Source organism: Cervus canadensis, chromosome 20, assembly GCF_019320065.1.
Source record: "Cervus canadensis isolate Bull #8, Minnesota chromosome 20, ASM1932006v1, whole genome shotgun sequence".
NCBI lineage: Eukaryota > Metazoa > Chordata > Mammalia > Artiodactyla > Cervidae > Cervus > Cervus canadensis.
The window spans coordinates 50,515,395-50,530,212 of NC_057405.1; positions in this window are offsets into that span (position 1 = coordinate 50,515,395).

Sequence of the window (14,818 nt, forward strand, 5' to 3'; positions counted from 1 at the left end):
TTTCTGTAAGATGTTATGGAAAACCTCAAATGAACTTTTTGGCCAACCCAATATTTTACGGCTATTCTGCCATTTATTTACATTGTTTTGTTGTTATTGTTGTGCTAGGTTGTGTCCGACTCTTTGTAGCGCCATGGACAGTAACCTGCCAGACTCTTCTGTCCATGGAATTTCCCAGGCACAAATAGTGGAGCAGGTTGCCATTTCCTATTCCAGGGGAATCTTCCTGACCCAGAGATTGAACCTGCAACTTGTGCATCTCCTGCATTGGCAGAAGGATACTTTTACCACTGCACCAGTGTATATTTGTATATAAGGAAGATCTTACTAAGCATGGCATAAAACATCTCTGTGGCAAAATATATCTGTATACATATCACAACCAAACTAGAAAATAAACAACTTAAATAATACACAAAGAAATAAACAATATATACTCAGTAACTTTAGCAATAATTAAAATGCAAATTAGAATTAAATATTTATCACCTAATGTATTTTCAAGTATTAAAAATATTGATACTTAATATTGGCAAATATGAAGTATGTTCTCATTCATATTGGTGAAAGCGTCAGTTGATACCATCTTTTTCTAGAGAAATTTGGCTATTTTATACACCCTTTGACTCAGAAATTCCATTTCTGGAAAACTCATCTTATAGAAATACACAGGAATGATCTAAATGCAACAGTGTTCACTTGTAAGAAGGATAAAAAGACAAACTTACATATCTGTCAGTGTGGTATTAAATAAATATTTTATAGTATTGTTATAAAATAGTATACTACTATTTTACAAAATTAGATTTATCCATTTGTAATAACATGGAAAGATTTACAAGATATGTTGTTAGGCAATAAAGGACACAATATAGTATGTATACATTGTATTTGTTATGATTACATGTTTGTAAAATGCATGGCTATCTGAACACACCACATACACATTTTAGTATATGTGGAGTAAAAGAAATTAGGAGGTATGTTCATTGCCTGTTGCTCAGTCACTAAGTTGCTTCTGACTCTTTGCTACCCCATGGACTGAAGCGTGCCAGGCTCTTCTGTCCTCCATTGTCTCCTGGAGTTTGCTCCAACACAGGTCCATTGAGTCAGTGCTGCCATCTAACTATCTCATCCTCTGCCACCCCCTTCTCCTTTTGCCTTCTGTCTTTCCCAGCATCGGGGTCTTTTCCAACGAATCAGCTCTTCACATCAGGTCGCCAAAGTATTGGAGTTTCAGCTTCAGCATCAGTCCTTTCAGTGAATATTCAGGACTGATCTCCTTTAGGATGGACTGGTTGGATATTTTTGCAGTCCAAGGGACTCTCAAGAGTCTTCTCCAACACCACAGTTGAAAATCATCGATTCTTTGGCACTCAGCTTTCTTTTATAGTCCAACTCTCACATCCATACATGACCACTAGAAAACCATAGCTTTGACTAGACGGACGTCTGTTGGCAAAAGTATTATGACTACATTATAGTTGCTAATTTTGAGGCTTGGGTATTTTCAATTTCTACCTCACATGCTTTATTAATATTCATAGTTTTAACAATGAGAATGTATTTTTTAAAAATTTTTTATTTTTTGAGAATGTATTTTTTTTTAAGCACAAGTAAAAATAGAGTTTTAAACAGATTAAAAGGAAGCAGTGCGAACATATTCCTGACACATACTTTAGGTTCTGTATAACAGAGACCCAGGACTACAAGTCAGACTGAAGAGTGTATCCAGGATCTAAATATAGTTTCCAGGAAATAAAAAAACTGATAAATTATTTCTGGGTAATAGATGGCAAAATGTTCAATATGATCTCTCTTATATGAGTTCTGAAATATGTTGCCTTGAAGGAGATGAACTTCAAACAGTGTTTCACTTATTAACTTCTGTCAATGGATATGCTTTAAAAAAGTGACTTTTTCTAATCTTTGTGATTGTCTTTATTTAAAAAGTGACTTTTTCTAGTCTTTGTGATTTGTCTTTATTTTTAACAAGTGACTTTTTCTAATCTTTGTGATTGTCTTTATCTTTAGAAACATTTATTTCTACTAATGTTTGAGAAATGTTCTCAAAGTAAATTGAGTATGAGGAATTAAAAAAGGGATTTAGTAATATGTCTTTTTGAAATGCTAATCCTTGGAACATTTAAAAAATTTACAGCTCACATCAGTCTCCTGGTTACACTGAATAAATTGGAACATTTGCACTTAGCCAGTTAACTTCCTTGAGGAGGAAGCTTAGCAAGGAGCTTTTTTCTTTAAGTATACCCAAGTGACTTTCTTCATTCTAAAAGATCCTGCAATTCAACAGGATTAAAAGCAACATTGTATACTAAAATCTAATTTCTGAAAATAACAGCAGGCTGTTATTTGAGAAAATACTAACTTTGAGGATGAGACAAGTCCAGACCACATGAAAAAGTCAAATTGCATATCTTCTCTCCTGCAGACCTTTGTCTTCCAGAGAAAAGAGTAACAGACTTTCTCCAGGAGTAGTTCTCAGAATGCAATATATTTATTCAACATTCACCAAAACTTGTAGTACTCATCATGTGCTCAACATTATTCTAGATGCTAGAAATATAGTATTGAGCAAAACAGACAAAAATACCCTCTTGGAGTTTATACTCTTGGAAATAAAACCACAGTGATACCAATTCCTAAAATCTGAATTAATTTTAGACTTAGACAAGTGGGCAGGGGCTAAGTTTGTCAACTGTTTTGCTTAGAAATATCCTCCTATTAAAGGTACAGATTAATAATCTTGGAGTTGAGTAATCTTTGAACTACTCTGAAATGAATGTTTCTTAAATATTTTAGAAATAAAATATTAATAACTTATGAACTTAAAAGTATAATATATAAGAAATGATTAAAACTAGACTCAATATAGGCTTAATTGATATTTGAGTTTTGTTGAATATATTTGAAAATAATTACAGAATTCATACCTTTAAAATATCATATTATTCGAGTATTACATATATTATTTATACATATAAGAATAATTTTCTTAAGGTATTGAGTTTTTTAATTAAGTTTGGAATTTGAAATTCAAAGATTTCAAATAAAGGAATATTTTCTGTTTTCTTTTTATTTATTTACTTCTGGCTGTGCTGGGTCTTTATTGCCGCATGGGCTTTTCTCTAGTTGTGGTGAGCAAGGACTACTCTCTAGTTGAGGTGCATGGGCTTCTCGTTGAGGGGACCTCTTCTGTTGAAGAGCATGGGTTCTGGCATGCTGGGGTTTCAGCAGTTGCCACTCCCTGACTCCAGTGCTCAGCTCAACAGTTGCGGCACACGGGGCTTAGCTGCTCTGTGCCCTGTGGGATCTTCCCAGACCAGGGATAGAACCCATGTCTCCTTCATTGGCAGGCGGACTCCTTACCACTGAGCCACCAGGGAAGCCCAGGATTCTTTTCTAACATATCCTTTTGGTCAACATGCTTCAAATTACTTTATGGAAATGTAACTAAATTTCTCAGGCTTCTATGCAGAGGTGGTTAGGGTTTACTTTGTTTTTGGTTTTTGTAATCAGATTAGCACAAGTTAATATAAGCTAATAAAGAATAAAATCTATTCTACTGAACGTTGGAACAAAACAGTTTGATACTCATGTTTTCTTACCATTTACTTCACATCTTCAATTACCCTCAACTCTTTCTAAAATAGATTCATCTCTTTAAGAAACTGAACAGTCTAGATTTTTTTTTTTGTTCTTTTCCCTCTTTTCCCACAGATGAAAGACTGATGATTATTTGTTGATGGTTATAAGTTCAAAATGCTTGACATATATAGACTGGGAAGCATTAAATATTTTAGCTGCACATTTAGGACTTGAAATCATTCTACATTTAAATCTATTTATACTAAATGCATTCTGAATTTCCTAATGTGCACTGATAGAAAAAGCTTGCTAAAAATGAATCTATTTTCCAGGATTTACAAAAATCATTTAATCATTCATCTTCAACTATCTTTATAAAATTTGGTTTTCACTTTTGGAGAAAATGTTTATTAGCATGTCTAAAGGTTTTTTTTTTCTTTGCTAGGTGAGGGTAAATTCAAACAACCATTACGGTCTGTGACTCTCGATTTGGTGGATTTTTTTTTCACCTTCAGGATCTTTGTTCAAGATAAATCACACACTCCTTTTAGGCAATGAGAATTTTGTTGACTTGTCCTGGTTGTTTTCCACTGGTATATAGGTTTCTCATACTTTAAATGGGGACTAGGCTCATTTAGAGGATTGGTCTATTGTATGTCAAAAAAGCAGATAAGTGAGCAGCATTAAATGTTGCTTTGACGCCAGAATGGTTTCAAGTCAGCGCATCTTGTTTTATGGTGTAATATATGTATATATCATCTGCACATCACCTACAAAGGGTAACAGAGCATAGAGGAGTGATTCAGGATCAAGAAAAGGGTAAAATGTGATTTTTTCACCTCCAAAGAATATGTAGAATACAGTTTTATCATTCAGGTAAGTGAAATGTGAGAAATAGATGGTAGATGCTATTCATGTATCTGACAGTTTGTTTTCAGATAGCCTAATGGAATTAAAATCACCAGTAAGGTGACTCAGCTGGTAAAGAAACTGTCTGCAATGCAGGAGACCTGGGTTCAGTCCCTGGGTCGGGAAGATCCTCTGGGGAAGGGAATGGTAACCCACTCCAGTATCTTGTCCAGTATCCATGGACAGAAGAGCCTGGCAGGCTAAAGTGTCGGACACTGCTGAGTGACTAACACTTTCACTTTCCAGGAAAGGCAAGGCACATTCTATCAAATTAGAAGTAGTGTTTTTGAATATATATATATATATATATATATATATATATTTAAAAGATACTGTAAGTATGCTAATTATTAGATGATAAAATCTACTTCTGCCTAATCACAGAACCTAACACTTTGGTCTTATTAGGGACTGAATGGTTGTTCCCTCAAAATTTATATATTGAAGCTCTAACCACTAATGTAATGGTATTAAGAGATGGGGCCTTTGGGAGGTAATTAGGTCTGGATGAGGTCGTTAGCATCACCAATTGGATAACATCACTGATTAAATGGATGTGAACTTGGGTGGACTGCAGGAGATGGTGAGGGACAGGGAGGCCTGGCATGCTGCAGTCCATGGGGTTACAAAGAGTCAGACATAACTTAGCGACTGAACAAAAACAGGGGTATAGAACATGTCAGATTTGCCAAGGATTAACATTTGATTTTAGGGTGGCTATGCCTTGCGTATTACATTCACAATGATTTTCATTCCTATGTGCTAATTTTGAGTAGAACAGAAAAAGGATAGATTTGTGGCTTATGTGCTGGTAATAATTGGAAATAGTTCATATTTGTGAGACTTATTTGTGAATGCCAAAAAAGAGGTTGAGAACTTCAGGGCCTAATTCAGGTGGTCTGTAAGGCTCTCTGCTCCATAACATTCCATGATCCCATTATTCCACTAGGATGTTCTCCAGTCTTCACTCAGGAACCAAATGGATATAAAATATTCTTGGGTTACTGCATCTACCACTGAGAGTTATCACAGTTATTTCATTTTATTAATTCAAAAGAAAAAAGTGAAAGTGTTGGTCGCTTGGTCGTGTCTGTCTCTGTGACCCCATAAACCCACCAGGCTTTTCTGTCCATGGAATTCTCCAGGCAAGAATACTGTAGTGGGTAGCCAGCCATTCCCTTCTCCAGGGGATCTTCCTGACCCAGGGATCGACCCTGGGTTTCCTGCATTACAGGCAGATTCTTTACCATCTGAGCCACCAAGGAAGCTCAATTCAAAAGAAATGTAGGTGTTAAATGTTTGGAATAATTTGTTCTAAATTTACAACAGCAGTTTTCCAATTTTGTGTGTGTGTGTGTGTGTGTGTGTGTGTGTGTTCTAAGTGTGAACAGTGATAAAAATTGCTGAAAAGAGTCACCAAAACAAAGAAAAAGACAATGGGAAGGACTTCCCTGGTGGTCCACTGGCTCAGACTCCAGATTCCCAATGTAGGGGTCACGGGTTCCATCCATGGTTAGGGAACTAGATCCCACATACCACCACTGAAGATCACACATACCACAAGGAAAACATCCCATGTGCTGCAACTAAGACCTGACCCAACCAAGTAAATCAGTGCTTAACAAAGAGACACTAGGAAATGCAATGTGATCATTTAGTTCATCAAACTGAAGAGCTCTCCACTCACAGTGGATGTCAAATGTAATAACTTAAGTCTTAGCAAGACTGCAGGAGACAGGGAAAAATAGGAATAGCAGAAGACGATGATAGTTACCTTTGGAGATTAAAAATGGTAGTGGGATAATTTACTGACATGTGATCAACAATGAGAGCATCCCCACGTAACAATGAGGAGAGGGACAGAAACACCCGTTCAAACACTACAGTATTCTGAGGACACTTGGTGTGGGGCAAGTTAGGTTCTGCATGACTCAGTAACCCTCTAGGGATTCTTAGTGCCAATTTAAGACTAAAGCTCACCAATTAGAACAGCACAGCATTCTGGAATTATACAGTGTTGGGGAAAGCAATCTTTCTTACTTCCAAGAGTCGAAAATAGCAATATATTGCTGCATGGTTCGGTTTGTTGGTTGTTCATAAAAAATTTTGATTCATCAAGACAATTTAAAAAATATTTTGAGAAACTTCTATTTTATAAAGCAGAGAGCTAAGTATATTTTCAAAAGACTTTATTGATGAAAAGAACACTTTTTGTGGAGTCTGAAGATTCTGATATTGTGTCTTCTACTTACGAGTTAAGTGACTTTGAAAGTCATTTAACTTCTCTGAGCTTTCGTTTTCTCCCCCCTCTGTATAGTGAAAATATTTGTTTTACAGACCTTGCAGAGTGAAGGAGAGGGTCCAAATCTAATTGAATAATGTAGGTTCTTTGAGTAATTGAAATGCATAAAGTATATTTGTAAGATTATGTCATCATAATTAAAATTTTTAAGGTATGAAAGTATAGTTTAAAAGATAGGCAATCCTCCCTTTTTCCAAAAACCTCATTTCTCATGTCTGGTAAATAAAGCATGACTGAAGAATAAATCAGTTACTATTGATTTCAGGGAGCAGAATTCTTCAAAGGAAAATGAACCAAATAAATAAACAACAGGGGGATGACTTTATTTACATATTGGGAATGGAATTTGACTTGTAATTAGTTAAACTTGATGAAATTTCTGTTTTATACATATCACAAGGTATCTTTGAAATAAATGCAGTTTTCGGCTTCCTCAAAGCATACAGAAGTCTAATTGATGCTCTGTGATATTAGCTTTAAACATGATTTTATAAAAGATCAAATTTGCATTTAATGGGATCTTAACACTGACACATACTTGTCAGAGATATGAAGGAGCTGGCATTTTCATAATACAGTTTCTGCTTAATAGAAGCTCTCCTAAGTGGGAACCCAGGAGACCTTCAGCAGGGTTTAGCAACACTTGACTCCTTAAGGTGGCTCTGCCAGTTTCAACACACTGAATCTATCTCTGGTTACGTAAAAACATAGTTATTGCACATCTTTATGTGTATCTTTTTCATCTAACCAAAAGTATTATAGTTTCATAAATACAGTGAATTTCTTATCAGCTTTGTCAGTGCTAAGCAGTGGGCTGGGGTAAGGTAATAAATCTCCGAATAAATTGGTTATTGTAGATGAGCAGCATGATACATCAGGAAATATTGACTATTCATGTTTTCTTGCAGAATGAGATTTGTATCAAAATAAAGGACCTCTCCACCAAAGTCATGTTCATTTGAAAAATAAAGAGCTTTATGCTTCTGTGATTGGTCATGTGTGGAGGCAGAATGGGGTGAATTTGGGTCATATCTTCCAGGCTTTCCAAACTAGAAATTTTTTGATGGAAGGATAGACCGGAAGATTTGCAAATTCGTATGGAAAGGTATGAGGACAATAAAGAGTTATTTCTTTCTGGTTTTTCATTATAGAATTTGCTGCAAAGCAAAAATGGGGGAAAGGAGGATAGAAAACTTCTTTATTTGGATACTTTCCACTATAGTTTTAAAAAATATATTCTCTGCTATTGAAAGACTGCTTTCACTGTTTTACTGATGAGAGCGAAGCCTTTTTCAAAAGGTAAAAAGGACAGCAGGTGAAGGGCATTAGGCCATGTGATTCCATGAGTTTTGCTGCCGGCCTTACTAGTCTGCAAGGTAGTGATGGAAATGGAGCAGAGTCCGTCTGCCTGCCCTGGGGGCTCTTCCACAGACTTCATCAACAGGAGATTCATTTGAATGAATACGTTCTAATTTGGGGAGGGAGGTTTGGGCTCACTGTTCATTCACCACTTCCTGTAAACTGCCTTGGGATCTGTTTCAGTGATTGGACATTTTGATGGGAGCCCAGTCGATAGAACAGAAAACGAGGTAACGGAGACTGTGCCTCTGGAGACATGTGGCTCAGACACGTGTTACCAGATCTTATCTCCATTTAAAAAACTCTCTGTCTGTTGTATATAATAGACTTTTCCTTCATTTGGGATTATAGAAACCTAGGATAAAATCCTGTGATTTCTCAGCTATAGTTGCCAAATTTTCCTACCTGTGTAAAACACTCCTGCCAGGTAGGGCTAGCCTGATCAGGAGCGTCATGAGATAATGACTCTGATTAGGTTATGTCAGCAGACATCGAAACCATTGGAGTGCTCAGGAGACCAGCTTCTTGTGCTGTTTTAGGCTGGAATGTGGAATCTTCAACTAATAGTGGGGATTATGTGGTAATAATAACTAGTAGTAGTTACGGTTCAAAGGAATGAAGAAAGTGGAAAGGGGTGAGTCATGTGTTGGAGGGCGTCTTGGGGGCGGAATCTGCAAGCACGTGTTCCTGGCTTTCAGATGGTGAAGTCCTCTGTAGAGTTGTGTAGTGGAAGGGATTTATGGAGCCGGATAATGAAGTGGTTCCTCAGAGCTGAGGTGGAGCAGAGCCAGGGCCAGGTGTGGGGCTCTTCCTTGAAATGGGGGAAAGGGTGACTTCCCTCACTGTCCAGGGGTCAAGAATCCACCTTGTAATGCAGGGGACCTGGGTTTGATCCCTGGTTGGGGAAATAAGATCCCATGTGCTAGGGAGCAGCTAAGCCCATGCTGCAACTACTGAGCCGGCATGCTCTGGAGCCCACGTGCCACAGGTAGAGTCTGTACGCTGCAACAGAAGATCCCAAATGACACAACTAAGACCCAATGAAGCCGAATAAATAAATAAACATAAAAAAAATAGAGCAAGAAGGAGGTTGTGGGGGAAACCCAAGAAAGCCTCCGAACCTAAGCGCAGTGGCGACTCAGCTCCACATGAGGCTGTCTGGCCTGGTTGTCTTGTCTGGTGCACAGTGAAACAGGAATGAAGTGAGAGCTCGGAGTTGATGTCAACCCAGACACAAAAGATTCTGTATTTTTAATTATTCTCCTATGTCTAAGCTTTTGCATTTTCATTTGTCATGCTTTTTTCCATTTGCCCTCAAAAAACTTTAGAAAAGCTGAAACTCTGTTATCTAAGTAGTTGCATGGAAGGAGCATACTCTCCACTTTTCAATCCAATGACATAGGTGAATGAAACTGAAAGAGAACCTGGGACAGAGCCCAGGTGGACTAATAAACCTAATACACCTAAAAGTTTCTTCGAAGTCCCATGTCTTAAAGTCCTTATAAAATTGACATTATGTTATATAAACTAGTCATGCGTGCTTATTTTAATATAAAATCATGTGTCAAATTTCTTCCCAGTTATAATCCCAACACAGCACCACATTGCTGTGCTGTTGTTTAGTTGCTAATTCACGTCCGTTGTGGCCCCTGTGGACCCGCCAGGCTTCTTTGTCCATGGAATCTCCCAGGCAAGAATACTGGAGTGAATTGCCATTTCCTCTCCTGGTTATAATCTCAACACAGCACCACATACTTCTGGCTACATGGACTCTAGTTCTACAAGCATGGGGTAAAATTCCATCTTTTATCCTTTCTGGTTTTGTGACCTTAATCAAGTTATTTACTGGTTCTAAATCTATGTCCTGAATTAAAAAATCAGAGTAAGGACATTTCTGAAGTTTGCTCTGAGTATTAAATGAGAGAATGTCTATAGCACTTAGTAGGCCCTCAATACATGGCCCTAGTACTAGAAGTCATTCTAATGAGCTTCCTTCCCCAGGGAGGCCTATTACCTCTACAACGGGATATCTTGGGAGGGTAGAATGTCAGCCAGTTTGGGACTGGGAGGTTATGGCAGTCAAATGGCTGTGGGTGGGCACTTTAGTAACAGGATATCCACAGATTAGGCTAATTCTGTTCTCGGGTAGAGAATCTGCCTGCAGTGCAGAAGACCTGGGTTTGATCCTTGGGTCAGGAAGATCCCCTGGAGAAGGGATGGGCTACCCACTCCAGTATTCTTGGGCTTCTCTCGTGGCTCAGATGGTAAAGAATCCGCCTGCAATGTGGGGCACCTAGGACACCTTCCCAATCCCTGTGTTGGGAAGATCCCCTGGAGGAGGGCATGGCAACCCATTCCAGTATTCTTGCCTGGAAAATCCCCACAGACAGAGGGGCCTAGTGGGCTACAGTCCATGGGGTTGCAAAGAGTCAGACACGACTGAGCGACCAAGCACAGCACAGCATATCCATCCATTTATACTGAGCTTATCAGGGCATTTAGTCTCAGGCAAGGGAGGCACTACACCAGGAGATCGACCTGGAGGGCACCCCGGAGGGCACCCACCAGGAGCGCATTTTCCTACCTGATCTCCCACCCTTCCTTCTCCCCTAATTCTTACTTCTAATAGAAAGTTGGTTATAACCTTGTAAGTAGTGGGACTTCCCACCAAGAAGAAAAATCCTAACTTAACCACAGAATCAACTCCTCTACTCTTCATTTCACTACCTCTCAGAGAAAGCCCTTCCCTTTCCTTCATGTGCTCTCTCTCTGGATAGCTATGCCTATTGGACAAATACACCTGATTAAACAGAAGCCTTGATTATGTTTTCCTATCCCCCTCCCCGTTTATATTGGTCTTTAGAAACGTTGGCTCAGGAGAAGTAGGACCTGAGTGATATCACATGTTTTTGTTGGCTAAAGTTGCCATAACAAAATACCATATATTGGATGACTTTAACAATGATTTATTTTCTCATTGCTTTGGATGCTGGAAGTCTGAGGTCACTGTGCCAGTATAGTTGGGTTCTGGTGAAAACTCTTCCTGGCTTTCGAATGGCCACCTCACTGTGTCCTCATGTGAGAGAGAAAGAGAGGGTTAGCTCTGTGTCTCCTTATAGGGACATGAATCCTATCATGAGGACTCTCATGACCTCATCCAAACATAATTATCTCCTAAAAAGTCCAGTCTTCAGGGGGACTTTCCTGGTGGTCCAGTGGCTAAGACTCTGCACTCCCAATGCAAGTGGCCTAGGTTCGATCCCTATTCAGGGAACTAGATCCCATATGCCACAACTAAAGACCCTGTCTGCTGAAACAGACCTGTTACAGTCAAATAGTTTTTTTTTTAAAGTACAATTGGCAAATGACATCACAGTAGGTGTTAGAGTTTCAAAATATGAACATTGGGAGGACACAATTCAGCCCACAGTGTCATACAACTCTAGATTCAATCATGTCTCTTTGTCCCTAAAGTTGAGCCTGGCCCTGGAGGGCAAGGCATGCTCAGGACTCTTTTTTGCTTGGTGTTTTGGGTCAACGCTGAAGCAGCCTGGCTGCTGGTTCTCTTCTGACCTTAATGGCACCATATTTTTTTAAGTGATTTTATTTTTTAGAGCAATTTTAGGTTAATAGGAAAATTGAGCAGAAACTGCAGAGGTCCTGTATACTCCCTGGCCCTCTACACACAGACAGCTACCCTCACCATCAACCTCTCCCATCAGAATGACACATTTGTTACAACTGATAAACCTGCATTGACACATCATAATCATCCAAAGTTCACGCTTGCCTTGGGCTTTATTCCTGGTTTTGTACATTCTATGGGCTTTGACAAACATGTCATGACACATCTCCACCATTATAGTATCACACAAAATCATGAAATGAGTACCATAATAAGTTTAGTGAAACTTCATCATCTCAAATAGATGTAAATTTACAGAAATAGGAAAAAAAACATTTTTCCTTGTAATGGGAACCCTTAGGATTTATTCCCTCAACAACTTTCACATATAATATACAGTAGTGTTAGTTATATTTATCGTGTTGTACATTACATCCTTAGTATTTATAACTGGAAGTTTGGACCTTTTGACTACCTTCATCCAGTTCTCCTTCCTTTTCCCCCCTGCCTCACAAATCTACTCTCATATTCTGCAAGCTTGTTTCTGAGGTATAATTGACCTACAGTGTTATCTTCATTCCTGGGAGACATCATTGTGATTTGATGTTTATACACATTTCAAATGCATCACCACTCCTCCACATCTTTTCATAGATAGTTCATTTTTTTTTTTTTTGGTGCTGAAGAGGGTACCATCTATAATTGTCTGGATTCCTACTCTTGACTGCGAGTCTCTTTATGCCTAGATGCAGCCCCAAGTGTTCTCTCTTGAAATGCCAGAGTCTCCATCTCTGCTGCTAAGATCTTGGTCCTCAGAACTTGAGTTCTGTCAGCCTTCCTCTTTTTAGTCATTTGTCTCTCATCTTAGATCCATGTTCCTTTCTACTGCATAGCTTGGTATCTCATTGACAGCTGTCCTTGGGTAGGTCCCTGGCTTCTGCTAAATGCACCAGTTTGGTTGGTCTTCCCTTGTGTGAAGTCTTATGCTTGCCAGAGCCCTTGGCAGTTGACAGGCAGGGAAGAGCAGTAATGTTATAGAAATATTTATGCCTTTGCCCTTGGCAAAACTCAAGCCTCTTCTAAGCAGCAAACTGGAATCTTGCCCCTGGGGAGAAAAATATGCAATGGCCATGTGAATCTAATAAAAAAAATTCATAAACACACACACGTGTGTGTATACCAAAAGACTAATGTATTAGATAAGGTAAGTTATTAAAATATGTTTTTCTTATTTTCTTTTCAAAATGGGATTACTATTAGTAGTTAAGGTACAAAAAAACCCCACTAACATAGTAGTTATTAAAATATTTTTAACAAAACCACTAACATATTAGTTAAGGTAAGTTATTAAAATATTTTTTTCTTATTTTCATTTCAAAATGGGATTAATGTTAGAAATTTTTGAAACTGATAAATTAACACTGTTTTTCTTTATAAGACAAATGATTTGCATGCAAAATGTATTACTTTCCCTTCTCTCTCTCCCCCTCCCATACTGGAAGTTAAATAGGAGAAAATCCAAACAGTGAGGAAGAAAGCTAGTAGCTTCCTGGGTGCCTATAATGCAGCAAGTCAGGGATATTTCTGAGAGCCAAGGCTTGACTCAATATCATTAACATGATCCAGGCCTATTTGGTTCAGTTCTTTTATCACCATCTGTAATTGTACTTTTGTTTTCCTCACAGAGAAATAAAATGGTATGGTGCAGAAAGAACTCCGTTAAAAGCACTGGAACATTAACCTTTCTTAGTTTCCCTGTGCTGATATAAATGACATAATTGCATATTGTGTTTGAATCCACAGGGGAAGTCTGAAGGGATGTTGTGAGAATTCATCTGCAGGTTGTTCAAGCTCTATGGAAATATGAAAAGGCGCTATATTGGGGAAATACTGCAGTGGTAACAAAACGCATTGTTATTTTGGAAATACAAATACAGATGGAAATACAATGGATGGGGAAGGTGGACTTGAGAAAGTACAGTGATGGGTCAGGCAAAGAAGATGGGTTTAATCACTGATATCTAAAGCAACCTCTTTGCTCCCTCTTTGATGAAAGTGGAGACAGTGCCAGGATTTTATGAATGCATGTCATAATTATGTTTGAGTATATTCACAATAACCTGTTCTTGACCCATATCTGAGATCAGTTTGGTAGTTGTTTCTTTTCCAAAGGAGTAGTTGAAATCTTTTTTGTTTCTCTTTAAGTGTATGGCCGAATTCATTGTTATAGAACTACAGATGATCTAATTTAACATGAAATGAATGAAAAATGGACATACCCAACTTGATTGCTGTCAGCATTTTAATAGTGGAAGAAGTGTCTTTTTACACCTAGAACTAAACAAGATCTGAGGGCGAAAAGGCTTAGAATGCAGGGCTGAGGAAGCAGCATGTTGTTTGTCCCCAGGGAGAAAAGAAATCTGTCCTCATTTTGAAATAGCTTTTGGCTATGGCTCAGAACCACTCAATGGGCAGCTTTAGAAATTGTAGTACTTTCTTTGACAAACAGAAAAATCACTGTATGTTTGTGTACTCTTAAGAGAGACAGGTTAAGAAGTAGATGCAGAAATTTATTATGTGCTTGTAACAAGCACCCAAACTATGAAATATTCTTTTTTTTTATTATTAGGAAACACTATGCATTCTTCTGTAAATATAACTTTATTTTTTTCTGGAAACTTTCAGATTTCAGTTATTTTGTTTTATATTGAGATCATGTGTTCCAATTCTACATTAAGGAATAGATAGATGTATATAAATTAATCAACATGTTAAATATACAGGAGGACTTTCACCACAGTCTTAGTTTTTTTTTCATCAATGCTCTTCAATCTTTAAGAATATCTCATTTTGCAGAGAAGTGAACTGGGGGTACACATCTCCTTTTTCTATCAATGATATCTTTCTTTTCCACACTTGACAGTTTAATCTTAGATTTCCCTCACCTATTCTATTGCAGGCAATAGAAAATGTCAAACTTAAAATCAAGTTTTGAACTTGAAGAGTTTTCATAGGGT